Here is an 18,511-nt window from a genome sequence, read left to right as displayed (position 1 = left end):
TTGTTAGTTAGGATCAATAGAGTAACCAGTGGACCCTGAAGAGATCAATCCTTATTAAAAGAGAAGGACCATTTTTAATAAGTATAAGAAGGAATATTTTGGTAACATTAATAATTGGTCAATTGGTACTAGAAGATAAAAATATCACTTGAGAATATTTTGTACCATTACATGATATTATATTATACATTTAGATATTATGTATATATGTATATAATATTGTATGGTAGAAGGGAAAGAAAAGACAAGGTGTGGATAAGAAGGGGAAAGTAGGTAAGAGAGAAGGGAGTATCAGAAAGAGAGAAGAGAAAATAAGAAGAGAAAGAGAAAGGGGAAAGCAGAAAAGAGGAAGGAAGAAATAAGAAGGGAAAAGCTCACGGATCTTCACCATCATCATCTCATCGTTTAAACATGTAATACAAATTGTATATTAGTAAGAGCATGAGCTAAGATTATGTAAGACGGAACAAGACGGTTGAGATGAATTACTTTAGATAGGAGGTGCAATGTTATCTCCAGATGGGTGTCAATTGTTGTGGGTGAATCGATGAGTGGTATGGACACTCAAAATGACGTTCTAGATTGTTTAAGCTCCTTGGAAGTGGTGTCTCGTTGATGACTCGAAGTTCCTTTATGGTGTTATTTTGTTATTGGTCGAGATCCTGTGTCAGCAAAAACCTTGAAAGAATCAGAACCATATAAGAGGATTTGATATGGAATATAGTAACAAGAATCAAATATTTTCAAACTAATCTATATAAGTTCATTCAAGCACATGATAAATCTGAATGTCGTACACCTTTATGGTTGTAGTCGCGTGGCTCCTGCATAATTATATTATGAAGGGTTTTGGTCATATTCTAAACCTTTTTGTGTCAGCAAGAAATTTATTCTACTAATGGATGTCAGTGGGGTCCTAGTACTGTTTTGGGTGGTAGGCACTCTAGAGGATAGACGTGATCTTCTATGTAGACTGTTAGCTAACCATTAGTGCCTAGGAATCCTAGGTGTTCCACTGTTAGAATCATAGTAGCACAGTGAAAGGTGATGGATGAAAGAGCTCAATCAAGATTATGGGGATCAGAGAGATAGTTACTCATAAGAATGGGAGTAATACAATCTCGTTCTAAGGGTGATATATTATTGGAGTATTACGGGAGAAGTGGAACAATAGGAGTAAACGCTTGCACCATATAGTATCAGATCAAGTGAAGTTGATGGGATTACCGATAGATGGATTATAAGTTTGTCGTATTTGTTGAAGGAATAATAAGAGAGGAGTAGTCAATATTGTGTGTGTTCAAGGAATCAATAAGTTCTTATGAAGATTTAATGAGTACTGATTATCTAAATCAAGAAAAGATGTCGTGGGTATGTTTTATGTGACTCAATACAAAAAAAAGGGTAGTCATGGTTTTCGAAAGGAAGTGACCAAATGATTTAGAGCGGTATATCAGATGAATTAAGTGGGAGCAAAGTTAAACGTTAATCCAATACTGGAATAAGAATATGGTTAATACCATGAAGTATTGAGAGTCCATTCAAGAAAGAAGTTTGCCAAGGAAAATAAGTTGGAAGAATGAATATGTCAGAGGTTTGAAATTGAAGAGAAGTCAAGTGTTGGTCTAAGACGTATATGCAAGAAGTGTTTATTTGTTGAGTGGAGGAAATTTAGGGGCGAATTTCAATTTGGGGGGGAGAATGTAATATCCCATATCCCCTTAAATGCTCAATTAGTTGTCAGTTGAGACCAGTTGAGTTCCTATGTACGCTATGTTTTGTCAGTTGGAACAATTAGAGCTCCTATGTGCTCTAAATATTATCAGTTAGGACCAATAGAGTAACCAGTGGACTCTGAAGAGATCAATCCTTATTAAAAGAGAAGGACCATTATTGATAAGTATAAGAAGGAATATTTTGGTAACATTAATAATTGGTCATTTGGTACTAGAAGATAAAAATATCACTTGAGAATATTTTTTACCATTACATTATATTATATTATATATTTAGATATTATGTATATATTGTTGGTATAAGCTCTAGAGGCCAATACTTTTGGTACTTGTACCGAATTATTTATTAATAATAAAATGCTTTTTCTTTATTATGTTTGTTTAATAAAGTCCCTAGAATAGCTGGTCCGTTTAATGTATCAAGTGTGACTTAATTGTGAGATTCCATTAAACATAAGGACAATATTCTTAAAGTATCCATAGTCAAGCTTTGTTGTGACGTGGGATAACATTAAAGCATTAAGACTATTATGTATATAGACTGATGATCACATCTCATGGATCATGGATAAGGAGTTATCAAGTCTTAAACATAAGTATGAATATTGAGAGTAATATTTATAGTGGATTGACCTGCTATGAGAATATTATATAGAATGTTATGCTAAGTGTCATAAGTTATTCTCATGGTGATAATGGTGTATACCACCCTTTGACCTGAAATCACTATGTACCCTAGATGTAGAGTCGAGTGCCTTATTGTTGATCAAACATTATCAGTAACTGGATGACCATAAAGATAGTTGATGGGTACTCTAAGAAGCATGCTGAGAGACATGAGTGACCTAGATGGAATTTGCCCATCCTGCGTAATAGGATAAATGTCTATAGGCCCAATATTGAACTGGACAAGGATGACACGGTCTATGCCTTGTGTTCAATATAGATATAAGGGCAAAAAGGTAATTATACACATAAGTATTATCACAAAAGGATTTGTCAGATCACATGACATTTTCGTGTCTTGGGTAGCAGTGATGTGTTGCTAGACACCGCTCACTATTTATCATGTTAAATACGTGATTTAATATAATTGCTAATGTCGTGAAAACCTACAGGGTCACACACAAAAGGACGGATTGATGAGAGATAGAGTAACTAAGAAACACCGTAAGGTACAGTGCACTTAAGTGAATTGTAGAACATCATAAGGTACGGTGTACTTAAGTAGAATACGAAATATGGTAAGGTACCACACGCTTAAGTGACTTTGGCATATCATAAGATATGAGCCACATACACTTAAGTGGATTTTTTTAGCTTGCAGTCCACACAAGTGGTTCTATAAATAGAACCCTTTTACAGAAGCATTTGTGCAGTTGTAATTTCGTTTCTCTCACTCTCTCTCACTCAAAGCCTTCATTCATAGCAGCTAGCACTGAAATTGAAGGAATCCGTTTGTATGGACTGAGTAGAGGCGTTGTCACTATTCAACGTTTGTGATCGCTTCGTAGATCTGCATCAAAGGTTTCAATCACCATAAGAGGTAACAGTTTTATCACTGATCATGCTCATTCGTAAGGATCACTAAAGGAGAATTTTTTTTAAATTCCGTTGCGTTTTAGGTCGCTCTTCTCCTTCAGTGGTATTAGAGCCACTTACGAAACCATGCATCTGATAGCTGTTTATTTTCTGTATTTTCTGTATTAATACGATTAAAAGACAGGATGAATCAAAGAATAAATGAGTAATTAAATTTGGCATCATGTGTGTACGATTTGGATGACTGATGTTGATTATGCTTCGGAATTCGACGTTAGTATGGTGAAGCAGTGATACATCGATCGTCCATAGGTTACGCAATTGAGATAGATCAAGTTATATATACGATATAAATGATCCTGATGCAAAATACGGTATATATGATATACTGTTTCTGTTTCGTTCATTCAAACACTTAATGGTTGTTTTCCTTTAAGCGATCAATGGTCATTTGCTTCTTGATCCGACATTAGTATGGTGAAGCAATGACGTGTTGATCAATCATACTGAATTAACAATCGAGGTGTGTTTGACGGTCTGAAATTGGTGCATTAGGGTTCATGACGGTACAAGGGTTGTGGTATCAAAGAGTTATGCAGTTAGGGTTGTGACTACGCAAGAGTTGTGCTTTAAAGTATCAAGTGTTAATGCGAAAATCGGTGGAGCTTCCCCTAACAACCCCGCAGGGGGCACTGCCCCCTTGACCCCCGTCCGCTAAACGGGCAGCGGAACCCCTAACTAACTCTGCGTAATGTGATCAGTCGCCGAAATTTAATTTGGTTTATTTAATTAACAGAATTTAAATTAATAATAATAATAATAATTTGTTTATTATTATTGTCTTGAGGTGATCGGTTATGGCCTTCGTTTTCCTTTATTATGTTTTGGGATTTTAAAATACGACCTGCGTGTCGTGCCTCTTTTTTTTAATCTCTTAATGTAACTTCTTTTCTCATCTCACTCCCTCGTATGTAAAACGAGTTTCTTTTATGTAATGTAATGTTATGAAGAAAGAGAAGAGTAGAATATCAAAGGAGGACAACCTTGAGGATCTTGCTTGGAGAAGCTTGGATCGTTATTAGGTTAGCTTAGGTTCTCTCATTTGCTTGGGAGAACAATTGCGCTAGGGGTCATAACTGTTTCATTTTGTATGTTGATGCATGTGAATGTATGTTAATGCATGTGAGAGACGATTTATATGATAAATAAGCCGGTGAGATCAGAATAATTGCAAATTCCCTCAAATTAAATATTAAGTTTATGTTTTCCAAGTTTTAGCACTCATCAAGACTAGTATCGAATAATGTAGGTTCCGCCTACGCGAGGTGCATATTCTATATTAGTAAGGTGCGATGGGATAATTGTAATATCCAATTGCTAAAACAATGGGCCAAACTTAACTAAATAAATTATAATAAGATTATATATGTTTAGAAGCAAGAGTTGGAAATGATCCATGTGATGGATTGGAATAAGGAGTTATTCACCCAACTAAAATATTCAAGAGTTGTATTAGATATAATTGGAAGGAGTTCCTACCTAAATAACCTAGTTCTGTGTAATCCGTCTACGCGGACTTAAAACAAAGTGAAATGTGGATCTCGACCCACTAGAAAATATTCCAACGGGATTTTCCGAATCAAATGGTGAGGGTCATTTGTTTTGAGTAAAATAGTGGGAGCATATTTAATTAAAGGCCTAATTAAATATGTTATTGATACTTATATTTTCATTATTTTCATGTAGATTACCATGACAACAAACACCTCTAACAACATTTTACGATCAATCCTTGATAAGAAAAAATTGTTTGGGACAAATTTTCTGGATTGGCACCGAAATCTGAGGATTGTCCTCAAACATGATAGAAAGTTATATGTCTTGGAGAAACTTGTTCTTAAAGAGGAACCTCCTAGTTCTGCACCTAAGGAAGAAAGAGATGTTTATAAGAAGCATCTCGATGATGCTAATGAAATTGCTTGCCTCATGCTAGCTACCATGAACTCAGAGTTGCAAAAGCAACATGAGAACATGGCAATGTTCGATATGATCTAACACCTGAAGATGCTCTATCAAGAGCAGGCAAGGCATGAAAGGTTTGAAGTTTCAAAAGCCATTTTTCAAGGCAAGTTATCTGAGGGATCCCCTGTAGGTCCCCATGTGCTCAAGATGATTGGGTATGTGGAGAACCTTGAAAGGTTGGGTTTTCCCCTCGGAAAGGAACTTGTGACTGATTTGATCTTGCAATCACTGCCAGATAGATTCAGTCAATTTGTCCTTAATTTCAATATGAATGATATGGAAAAATCTCTTCCTGAACTGCTAGCCATGTTAATAACTGCTGAGCAGAATCTGAAGTCAAAAGGGAAGTCCATTTTGATGATCGGAAATGGAAAGAGACAGAACAAAAGACCCACCAAGTAGGGTGATAAAGGGAAAGGCAAGGAAGTTGTAAAACCCAAACCCATTACCCCTGCTTTAAAGCCTAGTGGAGGCATAGCAAAGGAAGGCACCTGCTTCCATTGCGGTAAGACCGGACACTGGAAGAGAAACTGCCCAAAGTACCTGGAAGATAAGAAGAATGGAGTAGAGACTTCAACTTCAGGTATTTTGTTATTGAAATTAATTTATCTACTTCTGCATCATGGATATTAAATACTGGATGCGGTCTCACATTTGTACCAATGTGCAGGGGCTAAAAAGGAGTAGAGATTTGGCAAAAGGTAAATTTGACCTACGAGTTGGCAATGGAGCAAAGGTTGCTGCTTTAGTCGTAGAAACTTATGTATTGACTTTACCTAGTGGTTTAATAATTCAGTTAGAGAACTGTTATTATGTACCTGCAATTAGCATGAATATTATTTCCGTTTCTTGTTTAGACAAGTTTGGTTTTTCATTTATAATAAAGAACAATTGTTGCTCCATTTATTTGAATGATATATTCTATGTTAATGCACAAATGAACAATGGACTATATGTCCTTGATCTTAAAATGCCTATTTATAACATTAATACTAAAAGGATGAAACCTAATGAGTTAAATCCAACTTACCTTTGGCATTGTCGATTAGGCCACATAAATGAGAAACGCATTTCCAAACTCCATAAAGATGGACTCTTGGACTCTTTTGATTATAAATCATATGAGACATGCAGTGGTAGTAACCACATGTAACACATGTCTAAAAGTAACCACATGTAACACATGTCTAAATGTTCGAAAAGACATGTAACACTTTATAGTTATAAAAGTAGTAGTAGTAACCACATGTCTAAATGTTAACTTTTATTAAATCGCAACGGAACAACAAAAACAAATAGTTAACTCAACATATCCAATCATCAACATAACATGTCATATAATAAATGTTAAAACATAAATAAAGATACAACAATTCCCCAGTGTTACACATCAGAGCAGACGCCAACACTAAAATAAACTGAAGACTTCATCTTCCACTCACATCTGAGCTCCTACTGCGGATTATTTGCATGTTACCCACGTGGAGGCAACATTCAAACAGAAGGGGTGAGATATCATAATTATATAAAGGAAAGCATGATAATAAGTAAGCATCACATTATCACATGCGCATCACTCATCCATAACACAATTCCACATAATCCATACAACGGTTATTCACACATAATAGTAACATAACAGTCATCCAATATAACAACAACATAATCAACCATCCACAAAATATCAAATTCAACCAATATACAATGCAATGAGACTCACAACTCGCCTCAATGCATGTGGTACCATTACACGAACACTCAAGTTCACCACTTCGATTCTCACCTCCTAGGATCAAATTCATCAATTCGTTACCATCGCCTCCGATAATGTCTCACTGATTCCATCACCTCTGAAATCAGCTACGGGCTCAATCCACATAATGGGATTTGAGGCTCACCAACAACTGACCATTTTTCCGACAACATGAATGAATGTGACATATAATACATGCAACAACAATATCATGCACAATGATTCACCTTCATAGTCAATGTACACCACCAATACTGGCCATCACACATCAAACACGTGTTATTCAGCTCAACAATATCAACATACAACATAACAAGCAACAATAATGCATTTAAGGTTATGTCACACCACCACATAAACATTTCAATGCATATCAACACCACCACATATAAAATATTCATTTACAGGTATTGAAACCAATTTTAAATGACAGTACACATTCTCATCTTTCCTGCGCTTCGAACGGCACTCGAATCAGACACTCGGAACATAAGTTATGAATTTTTAAAATTTTAAGAAACTACTCCCAGTGTAACCGGTTACCCCAAAACCAGTAACCGATTACACCACAACCAGTGGCGTGATCCACACTGTCACACACACACGGTAACCGGTTACCCCGAAAACTGGTAACCGGTTACACCCCCAATTCCATCCCCTATGTGACTTCTGTTTCACAGGGTAATCGGTTACCCAAAGACCTGTAACCGGTTACACCCCTCAATTTTTGCTTAGAAACATACTTTTAAGCAGTGTAACCGGTTACTCCAATTCTGGTAACCGATTACACTATTGCAGTCTCACTTTTCTGTAATTTTTTCAAAATGAAAATCACCCAAAATTCCACTTTTCTCACAAACAGTTTATACCATATTTTAACCTGAAAATCATTTTTCCAAAGTTCAAAACCCCAACTTATTTACCTCGAAAGCATTCATAACCCCGTTCCGACTCTGACCCGAAACAACATCAATTCACACCACATTGGCAACAACAATCCAATCAAATTTCATGATTTTAAAAGCAACAATTTTATCATTCTCACAATTCAACATTCATCATTCACACAATTCAACATAGAGAAGAAAACACAAAACCTACATGACATAATCTACCCATTATCATCATGTTAACCCTTAGATAATCAGAACCGCACTCTTACCTTAGAGTTCCTAGCAATAACTTCTCTGACCTTCAACAATGGTGAATCTCCTCTTGATCCATATCCTCTTTTTCTCCCTTGCTCTGTTTCTCCTTTTTTATCCCAAAAGTTACGTCACTGATTTTCTATCCCAAATCCTCTTTTCTATTCTTTTTATTATAATTCCTATTATTTCATTAACTTATTATATTATCATTATTTTCTTAATAATAATAATAATAATAATAATAATAATAATAATAATAATAATAATTCATTCAAATTAAATAATTTAATTAATATTCATATAGTATTAATTAATTAAATAAATAATAACTAATATGACTAATTAGTTTTACTCACACACCATCCTTTCTACACTTTTGCTCTCACACTCCCTAACACCCTTAACTTCTAAGACAACTACCACACACCAAGGGTATACAACACATCAAAATATCAATCAACATAACATAACCACAACTATCACAAAATTAAATTATGGAAAATAATTTAAATAAAATTGGGGCGTTACACAACTCAATACAAAGACGTAGAAGGTAATTTGTCTAAACTCTCGCAAAAATGGTTAAGTAGCGGATTTTCAGGCATAATTTAAAGATCTCATGGACAAAGTTACTGGTATTTCAGAATCCTTACTTATCAGTTTCTTTATTACTGGTTTGCGACAAAATCTCAGCCGAGAATTGCAATTCACACGGTCCTTAACACTCATGGAAGCTTTAGCTATGGCAAGGGCTTATGAAGCCCGTTTGGATGACACCCCAACCCAAGGGAAATTTTGGTCCAAAGGCCCAAACATATCATCTAACCCAACTTCTATGACCAATTCCCAAAACACTTCCATAGCCCAAAATACTTTTCCCACCCCTAAATCTAATATTCTACCCCCATTACAACCTACACCTAAAACCAATGTTGTTGTTCGACACCTACCTCCGATTGAATGATGCGTACTTTCTGCAAGTATACAGAATACGTCAGAGTAATATAAAATATTATTGATCCCACAAAGACAAATGTCAATCTATCGATTACCATCATTATGGTGTTTATCTAAGGCTAATCAAACAGGTGTATATAGTGCACAAGAATTAAAAACTGTGAAGAATAAATTCAGAGAAAATGGTACTGGAATGTAATTCACATCGATTAAATAATACTCCTATTGTTTCTAAATAGAATTACTTATGGGGCAATGTTTTCAACCTTGAAAAAGAGTTAATTAAAAAGGATCCGTCGCGTTAGCGTAATCGAACTCGGACCTAACCTCTAATTTATACCATTCGCTCACGCTGCACCGGCCACGTATTGCGTTAAAGTGAAAAAGTCATTTTTTATATAATTACCTCTAAGGCTCAGTTGAAAAGTGATTTAAATTGGAAACTTTTAACATAAAAGGGTTTCCGGCATATGCTCGACCAACCGGATCCTAAACCTATAAATGCGTTCGAAAATAGTTTTAAAATCACTTTCTAATAATATTAAAATCTCCTAATTAATTTAACAAAACACTTTCACTGTTTTAATCAATTAAAATCTAACCAAGTTTTATCTTAGATGTCGGACGACTTTCGATCTTACTTGACTTAGTCACAGATCCACTTTCGGAGTAACCGATCAAATTAAACACATAAAACTTGCATCAAAATCAAAACAGCCCCTAAAGCATTCCTCCAGATATAACATGCGGAGTATCGTCGAAACGACGGTCCTCACATTTCTAGTTCTAAGGATTTAACTGGACATGGTTACGTTAAACAACATAGCATATAATTGATTTATGGAATAATTCATTTAGGGAAATAAAGTGTTAAGTGCGCAAATGCTTTTGAAAGTGAACCACGGGAATGATACGTTCAAAGTATGGTTTGAAAAACAAATCTTTTACGACAATAAATCTGACAAGTAATCGTGCAAGGAAAATAAATAAATTAAAGGTAAAGCGAGAAATAAATAAATTAAAGGCGGTGCGAGAAATAAAATAATAGTAATACAAATTGAATTATAACCTGCTCCAAATTAGACACTTGAATTTGGTACAAATTTAAAATAAATCTGACTTAAAAGTAAAATGACGGCAAGATTAACTTCTACTTTACGATGCTCCAAACCTGATTACAACAATGGTGCAATAATCCTCCAATGTGAAGAATTATTTCTTTAACGGCGTGATCCTATGGCCTATGTTGCAACTAGACTTGGATACCTATAACTAAAAACTTAAATCCTATTTATATTGTAACAATGCCTCAGAGGTTACATAACACTTTCAAAATTCGTGTGGAGAGAAATCTCTAGTCATGGCCTTATCCTAGCAACCGCCCTTGACTGGCGTAGAATAGGAAGATGGCGTCAGCCATCTAGGCATGGCGTTCTCCATGTGCACAAAGTAAGGAAGACGTGGTATTGTGACCGTTGAAACATGGGTGAAGGCCTATACATCATGGCTACCCACATGGTCAACACCATGTGGAACGCCATATGTGTATTTTCCACTGAAAATCTCTGATTCTTGCTCTTTTTGCTTCTTTTTCCGTGAAAGATTTTATTAGGCAATATACCTGAAAACAAGACAAAAGACAAGCATAACACAAGAAAATAACAATAAAACTATAATAATCATGTGCAATCCGAGCCAAATATGCAGTGTGTTTCAGTGTTATCAAATTCTCCCACACTTAAACCTTTGCTTATCCTCAAACAAACTCTTATGAGCACAAAAGAAAAATACAGCAACATACAAGTATCAAATTCAGACTAAAGACCTTTAGTTCGTTCAAGGTTGCGTAGATAGGTACTAACTTGTGAACCAAGGATATCATAATAACACTTTCCGTGGTTTGCGGTCATAAGTTTCCTTCCTTTACAAATCAATCCACATCATGTTATTATACCCAGGTCTAACTTACTCATCCCTTTTTCATCCTTTCTCATTCAGACGCAATCACATTAATCTCGTTATCTTGTATTCACATGGTGAATGAACCGATTGGTGACCCTGATCTCAATTTGTGTCAACATTCAATAATTTTTTTCCTATTTTAGCATAAACATATAAATATAAGTTTTAGAAGTTTCTCTACCATTGGGTTAAATAACCGGGTGAGGGTTACCTAATTTAGAGGGCAGATCCTTTTTCAACTTTTTCACTTTTTCTACATGTATTTTTTTTCTTTCTTTTTTCTTTCTGGATCATTCACCTATTTGCATCAGCTTGTTCACGTAGTGGTAACTAAGATGGTGTTGACTGCTAAAATAAACTACTTAAGGATTAATTTAAGGGTGAGATTTCAAGGCCACAACATAATAAGTATTCGGGTTGGTTCTTATAATTAAGATACTTACGGTGTCAGAACGATATCGATTTTTCAAAAGTTTTCCCAAGTCTTTGTAACCTATCCTAAACTTGTCTAAAAGCCCAAAATTTTCAGAATAACAGATGTTTTCTTATTCAAATTTTTTTATGGCTCAAGAAATGGGGGAAAATAGACAAACTACACATACGACTCATCAAGCACATGAAATTATTAAAAACAAACTAGAAGCATAATTAAAACTAACTAGAAAATAATAAAATTAGAAAACATAAATAAATAAATGAAAGCAGTAAATATCTCCTCCCACACTTAAACCAAACATTATCCCCAATGTTTCAATAAAAGGTGAAAAGCGATAGGTAAAACCTGGACAATGCTATTGTTGACCACGAGTACCCTCTCCTCCCTGATCTAAACGCCGGGGATGACGAATCCTATTGCGGTGACGGGCACTCTATGAAATCTCGACTTGCTTAACTTGTATTGTCAATTCGGTGTTTGACTCTTGAAGTCCTCTGATGATCCCCAATATAGAAGCCTGATTCATCTTCATAAGGTCAAAGTGACTGGCCATGTAAGCTTGTTGGCGCTGCTGTTAAGAAGCAATGGTATGCTGAGACTCTAGGATGGTCTGCATAAATGGCTCAGTCTATCTTTGAGACTCGCGCATGAAGTCCATCGCGTCTCGTTGATGCTCATACATGGCATACAATAGACTGTCGTGTTCTTCTTCATGAGTTATTTGCTCTCTCATAATTTCTTTAGTAAAGTAGAGGTCAGTGGATGTACCTACAAAAGGATGAGTAAATGGTGGTGCGTGTGCAGGTGATGTATGAGGTGGGGGTGCATTATGAATGGGAGACTGGTTTCTCCGCTCGTATTTGTCATCGATTCTACCACCTTCGTTCGCCAGGACATTTGGTGATAATGGACCGACAAAGGGTGCAACTTATAGGTTAAAGGTCCAGTTTCTTTGAAGTCGCACATCGGTACGACGAGAACAAGGTAAAACAACACTCGGGATAGCCATATTATGAACCATGAGGTGATAGCCTCCTTCTCTCCTTACCTTGCACAAATGCATGTCTCTTAAGAATTTTAAATTAATTATTTGGGGCGGTAATGGTTCTAACGTAGCTAGCTCAGTGTCTAGCTCTAAAGCTCGTGCAATAGAGGTAATCAATCCTCCAAATGATATGGTCCCTTCTTCTTCACAACAGCACACATGTGTGATATCATGAAAAGGACGGAATTTAATCTCCTCTGTATGAGGGCAGCCTGTAAAAATAGAAATTCCTTGGCATTTAATTTATTGGAATTTTCCCGGACGAAATAGTACATGCCAACAAAAGTTGAAAGACACGTATGGTCGGGTTGTGGATATCTGAGGCCAAGTTTCCTTCGAAGGAAACGGTGTTGTGGCATGTCATATTTCTCCATAATTGGAATGCCTCAGTCGACCGATTGGAATCTACGGGTGCCTCACAAATAACACCTTCCCCATGAAGGAATCCTAACAGACCTTCAAGGTAGTCGGTAGTGTACTCATATTCCACATTAAACATTCTAAATTGCACCGTACCGACAATACTAGACGTGTTAGGACTGGTATTATAAATCAGGGAACTCAAGAATTCTTGGGTCAGCCTCTCATAGGTAGGTTCTTTATGCTCAACATATCATGCAAACCTAAGTTATCAAGCATGTAGAAAACACTATGGTAATACCTAAGTTATACAGACAATTATCATCAATATACCTCGTAGTGGAAATTATGCGTGTCTGCAACTCTTCAAATTGTCGCCTCTGCCTATTCCCAACTTTTCGCTCGTGAAAAATAATTTATTTGTCTCCAATTTCTGCCATTGTTGATGTTTGTTGAAGAAAAATGGAAGTTTTTGTGAGAGATGGTGAAATGGGTTTTTTGTGGATTTTTGGTGAAATATGAGGTTTTTATGGATGGAAAATGAGTGGGGTAGTGGAAATGGTAATGGGTTAGCGAGTAGATAAGTGTAAATGAGGTTGAGTGGGTTTTGAAGTTGGTTAATGGTGGAGGAAATGGGGTTTGGAGAGCTTGAAGATGAAAGAAATTGGGGCAAAAAGGTGTTTTTTCGAATTTGTCCTGAATTTAGGTTCCAGACCCCATGGCGCTCGCGCGCCAATGGGTAGGTGGCGTCTGTCATCTTCATAAAATGGTTATTGGGCTGGATTTTTGGGCTTTGACTTGGCTTGGTTCCTTACCCGAGGGTGTATGTAGCATCTTCTAAAGCTCTTCTTTATATTGGTACATGCATGAACATCAATGACATTGTGGCATAAAAAATTGATATTTAATATAAATAGAGACACATAATTTTTTTTAAAAATTTAGCCGGTAAATGCATGAAGCTTATATATTTGCATAGTAAGTGTATTATATGCAAAGTACCGACATAACTACGTGAATAAATGTATTTAATATTAAATGCGGAAAATTAAATCTACTTTACAGGAATAAATAAATCTAATCTGCGAAAAAAATAACCAATAACGGGAATATGTCTAATAATAGTGAATTAGATAAATAAAACGGTAAATCTCCCTCACACGTAGTGTGGGCAGTGTCCTAAATGCTTCCATAAACTCGTCTAAAGTGATCTACGTTGGGTGCCCTGTGCCTCTGCTAGTTGGTGTCGGAGACCATAGATTTCCTGATGAAGACAATCTGCCTCTATGGCATGTGTAGCATCTGAGACCTTCATCTGCAAAGTCAGGTCAGTAAGATCTTCTCGTAGGGAAACCATCTCTTTTCGCATGGTGTCAAGCTCAGAACCAACATCGCGCCGCTGCAAATTAACATTAGAGGAATAAAATATGGTCATTTTCGGGAGAGGTGTAGGATGGTATTCAGGAACAGGAGGGGTCTTGGGTCTATCAAGTGTCTCATCCCGGGCTTCTAAGGCATATGAACAATTTTCTTTGTTATGGACATTTGTTCTTGTTGGGTGTGGTAAACCAAAGTAGTGGATAATTTCATTGTTTATCAGGAGCTTATAATGGGTGGAACTAAAATAAACTCCCCTCATTAGGCCACGGTCCAAGCAATGGTCTGGGTCAATTAGAGTATAACCACAATGGGCGGTTAGATGAGATAGTATGCTAAAAAGACCTAAGGATAAGTTATGTGGTCACTATTCCTCCTACATGTATAAGTCCCTCAAAGGATTTGTCAATAAGGTTAAGGTTATCAATTAGGAAATTTCCGGAGGCTACAGGACGTGACTGGGTGGTACAAAAGAGCATAAAGATCTCTTCATCACTAACATGGCCATCAGTCTCACTCTTCCCAAAGAAGGTATGGGCTAAAATCATCTGAAAGTATCTAAAAGTTGGGTTATGGATGCGGTTTTAAAGCTGGGTGGATGGGTCCGGGCCTTCTCCACATGAGATATCACTCCAAAACTTATCAAGTTCATCTTGCATGAAATCACCAACATGGAGTTCAAGCATAGCATCAAGGCCACACTGAAATCCTAGCAGGTTAGCAAAATCCTTATGGTTGAAGGTGTACTCATTTCCAAACAGTCTGAAGTTAATACGGCCTCTTTTGAATCCTCTACCAATGTAAGGTTCATATGTGAGTGAGCTAAGAAATTCTAGGGTGAGGTGTCTGTAGGTAACATTCACATCAAAATATTCCTCCCATTGAAGTTGGTAGCAAAGGTATCTCACACTTGCTTCAAGACCTAAGGCTTTTAGGCAATTGGGGTCAGGATATCTGGTTGGTAAAAATGGTCACTCAGAAAGAACCACATATCATTTCCTCTTAGTATCATTTCTGAACACAACATGCATATCGACGAAGCTCTGCATCCTGAAAAATATGGTTAGTGGAGAATGTGTTATGGAGTGGGATGGATCTGAAACCTGAAACATAAATATCACATAAGTCAGTCATGTTAAGCAAATAATAAATTAAATAATTCACCTTTTGAAAATAATGGAAAATAAGATAAAAAATGATAAAGTAATAAATATAAAATGGCTGTGATTTTCCTCTCACGCAACGCTTGTTTATCATCATTAGCTCGACGATTACAGAACTCACATCGTAGAAGTAGCAATTTGTGGATTGATTAGGGTATGGCCAGAGTAATAGGTAGGAATGTCACCTCCATGATAATGTTTCAACCTTTGTCCATTTACTATGAAAGGACTACATGAGTGGTTCCGAATTTCTACTGCTCCAGACTTTAGGACTTTAGTGACCTCATAAGGGCCAATCCATCTTAAGCGTAACTTACTAGGGAAAAGTCGCAATCTAGAATTAAAGAGAAGTATAGAGTCGCCTACGTTAAATTCTTTTTTAACAATTCTCTTGTCATGCCATGCTTTAGTTCTTTCTTTATAAATAATGGCATTTTCATAAGCTCGTGACGTAGTTCTTCCAACTTATGGGTGTCGAGAATGTGTTTGTCACCGACTACTAAGTAATCCATATTAAGGGCTTTGATGGCTCAATAGGCTTTATGTTTCAGCTCAAAGGGTAAGTAACAAGATTTTCCGTAAACCAACTTGTATGGGGTTGTTCCTATATGGGTTTTGTAAGTGGTCCTATAAGCCCACAATGCTTCTTGTAGTCCTAGGGACCAATCTTTTCTAGATATTAAAACATTTTTTTCTAATATTTGCTTAATCTCCTTATTCGACACCTCTACTTGTCCACTAGTTTGCATATGGTAGGGCGTTGCAACTCTGTGCCTAACTCCATACTTATTTATAAGTTTATTAAATATTCTTGATATGAAGTGTGATTCGCCGTCACTTATAATGAGGCAAGGTACTCCAAATCTTGGAAATATGTTGTTTTTGAATAATTTGATGACCACACGAGTGTCGTTGGTCGGTGAGGCTATAGCCTTAATCCACTTAGACACGTAGTCAACGGCTATTAAGATGTATTTGTTTCCCATTGAGAATGGAAACGGTCCCATGAAATCTATTCCTCAGACAACGAAGATTTCCACTTCTTGGATATTTCTTAAGGGCATTTCATCATGTCTCAAAGCATTCTCGGTTCGTTGACATCGGTCACATCTGACAATGTAGGTATGGACATCACACCACAAAGTTGGCCAGAAAAGGTATGCTTGAAGTATTTTAGGGCAAGTCTTAGATGTGCCTACATGTCCACCATATGGTGCAGAGTGACAATGTTTGATTATATTTTCTACTTCCCCTTCAGGCACACAGTGGCGAAATATACCGTATGCACCTCTCTTGAATAGAAGGGGTTTGTCCCAATAAAAGTGTTTCACATCGTGAAAGAACTTCTTCTTCTATTGATAGTTAAGGTCAGGGGTATGATATCGGCAGCTATATAATTTACAAAATCGGCATACCAAGGTACGTTCGTTACTGCTAGAGCATTTTGAATGTTTAATTCTAGAAGGTCGGGGTCATCAATGTGATTAGTTCTAACTGCTGCTATAATTCCATCATAGGTAAAGTCATCGTTTATGGGTACTAGGTCTGGTTTTAAATATTCTAGCCTCGAAAGGTGGTCAACAACCACGTTTTCGCTGTCTTTCTTATCACGGATCTCCAAGTCGAATTCTTGTAGCAAAAGGATCCAGCGAAGTAATCTAGGCTTAACGTCCTTTTTGCTTAATAGATATCGAATGGCTGCGTGATCCGTGTTAACTATAATTTTGGCTCCAACTAAATAAGATCGGAATTTCTCAATAGAGAAAACAACGGCGAGGAGTTCCTTTTCGGTTGTGGCATAATTAAGCTGGGTTGCATCTAAGGTTCTATTGGCGTAATAAATTACATGTAATCTCTTATATTTTCATTTCCCTAAAACAGCACTAACAACGTAATCGCTTGCATCGCATATAATTTTGAAAGGTTGGTTCCAATCAGGCGGTTGCATAATAGGTGCGGAAATTAGTGCATGTTTCAAGTGTTTGAATGCTTCGAGACATTTAACATCGAAAATAAACTCAATGTCTTTCATTAAAAGGCCATTTAAGGGTTTGGTTATCTTAGAGAATGTAAGAACAAATTTAGTTCTACAATGTATCTCTAAGATTTTGATGATAACAAAGGATGAAACAAAAATGGTACCCTAACAAAAAAATTCTAAGTGTGCAGGACTCTAATCAAAACAATCAGATAGACAATCATCAGATACAGAATCAAGTGCTAAGATACTCCTCAGAAGTAACGTAACCAGAAGGTTTTGACTCTGATCCAACAGGCGCTAGCAAAACTAAAGAAGTCAGTCACTCTGAAAGAAAAGAATGAATCCAGACTCTAAATACATACGCTCTGAAGAAGTCAAATAAAGAGAAACGCTGAAGACAGTCAGATACAAGCATCCTCTGAAGATGCAAATTGCTAAAAGAAGACTCTGACTAAGATCCGTTGATTCAAGAAAGCTTAACGTTGAAGAAATTTGCTTATAGAAAGAAACTATTTTTAGAAGGAAGTTATGACGCGCCCAATACTGCTTTGGAAAGAACAAGGAGAGTAATGACTCTAATCACTCTTCAATGACCAAGATTATGTCATTAACTCACCAAACGGTCTTCTCCTTCTCCTATAAAAAGGGATGGAACGATTCACAAGAAACACACCAAGATTGTTCTAAACCATGGTGTGGGCAAGCTCTTAATAGTTCTTTATATCTCTCCCAAGCGTCAAAAAGTGATTCGCCATCTTGTTGAGTGAATCTAGTTATTTGGTTTTGTAAGACAACGATCTTACTTGGTGGAAAGTATCTAGCAAGGAATACTTTCTTTAGGTCATTCCAAGTGGTTGTTGAATTTTCTGGAAGGGAATCTAACCATGATTATGCTCTATCTCCGAGGGAAAAGGGAAATAGTCTTAGACGTATTGCCTCAGGAGAAGCACCATTGGTTTTTAGCATATCAGCTAATTGGATGAAAACTTTTAAATGTTGGTTCGGGTTCTCAGTAGAGAGACCTGCGAA

The 18,511-nt window shown here is 36.6% G+C and overlaps 1 non-coding gene across 1 annotated transcript; it reads left to right on the top strand.

Annotated features, from left to right (window-relative positions):
* Positions 1-18,167: 18,167 nt before the first annotated feature.
* LOC127124667 (small nucleolar RNA R71) lies at positions 18,168-18,275 on the top strand. The gene has a single exon (XR_007804130.1). It is a non-coding gene; the product is annotated as a small nucleolar RNA R71 (small nucleolar RNA).
* The last annotated feature ends 236 nt before the right edge of the window (positions 18,276-18,511 follow it).

This window comes from Lathyrus oleraceus, chromosome 2 (assembly GCF_024323335.1).
Source record: "Lathyrus oleraceus cultivar Zhongwan6 chromosome 2, CAAS_Psat_ZW6_1.0, whole genome shotgun sequence".
Classification (NCBI taxonomy): Eukaryota; Viridiplantae; Streptophyta; class Magnoliopsida; order Fabales; family Fabaceae; genus Lathyrus; species Lathyrus oleraceus.
The sequence above is the reverse complement of the archived record's forward strand: the minus strand, read 5'-3'. Positions and strand labels throughout refer to the sequence as shown.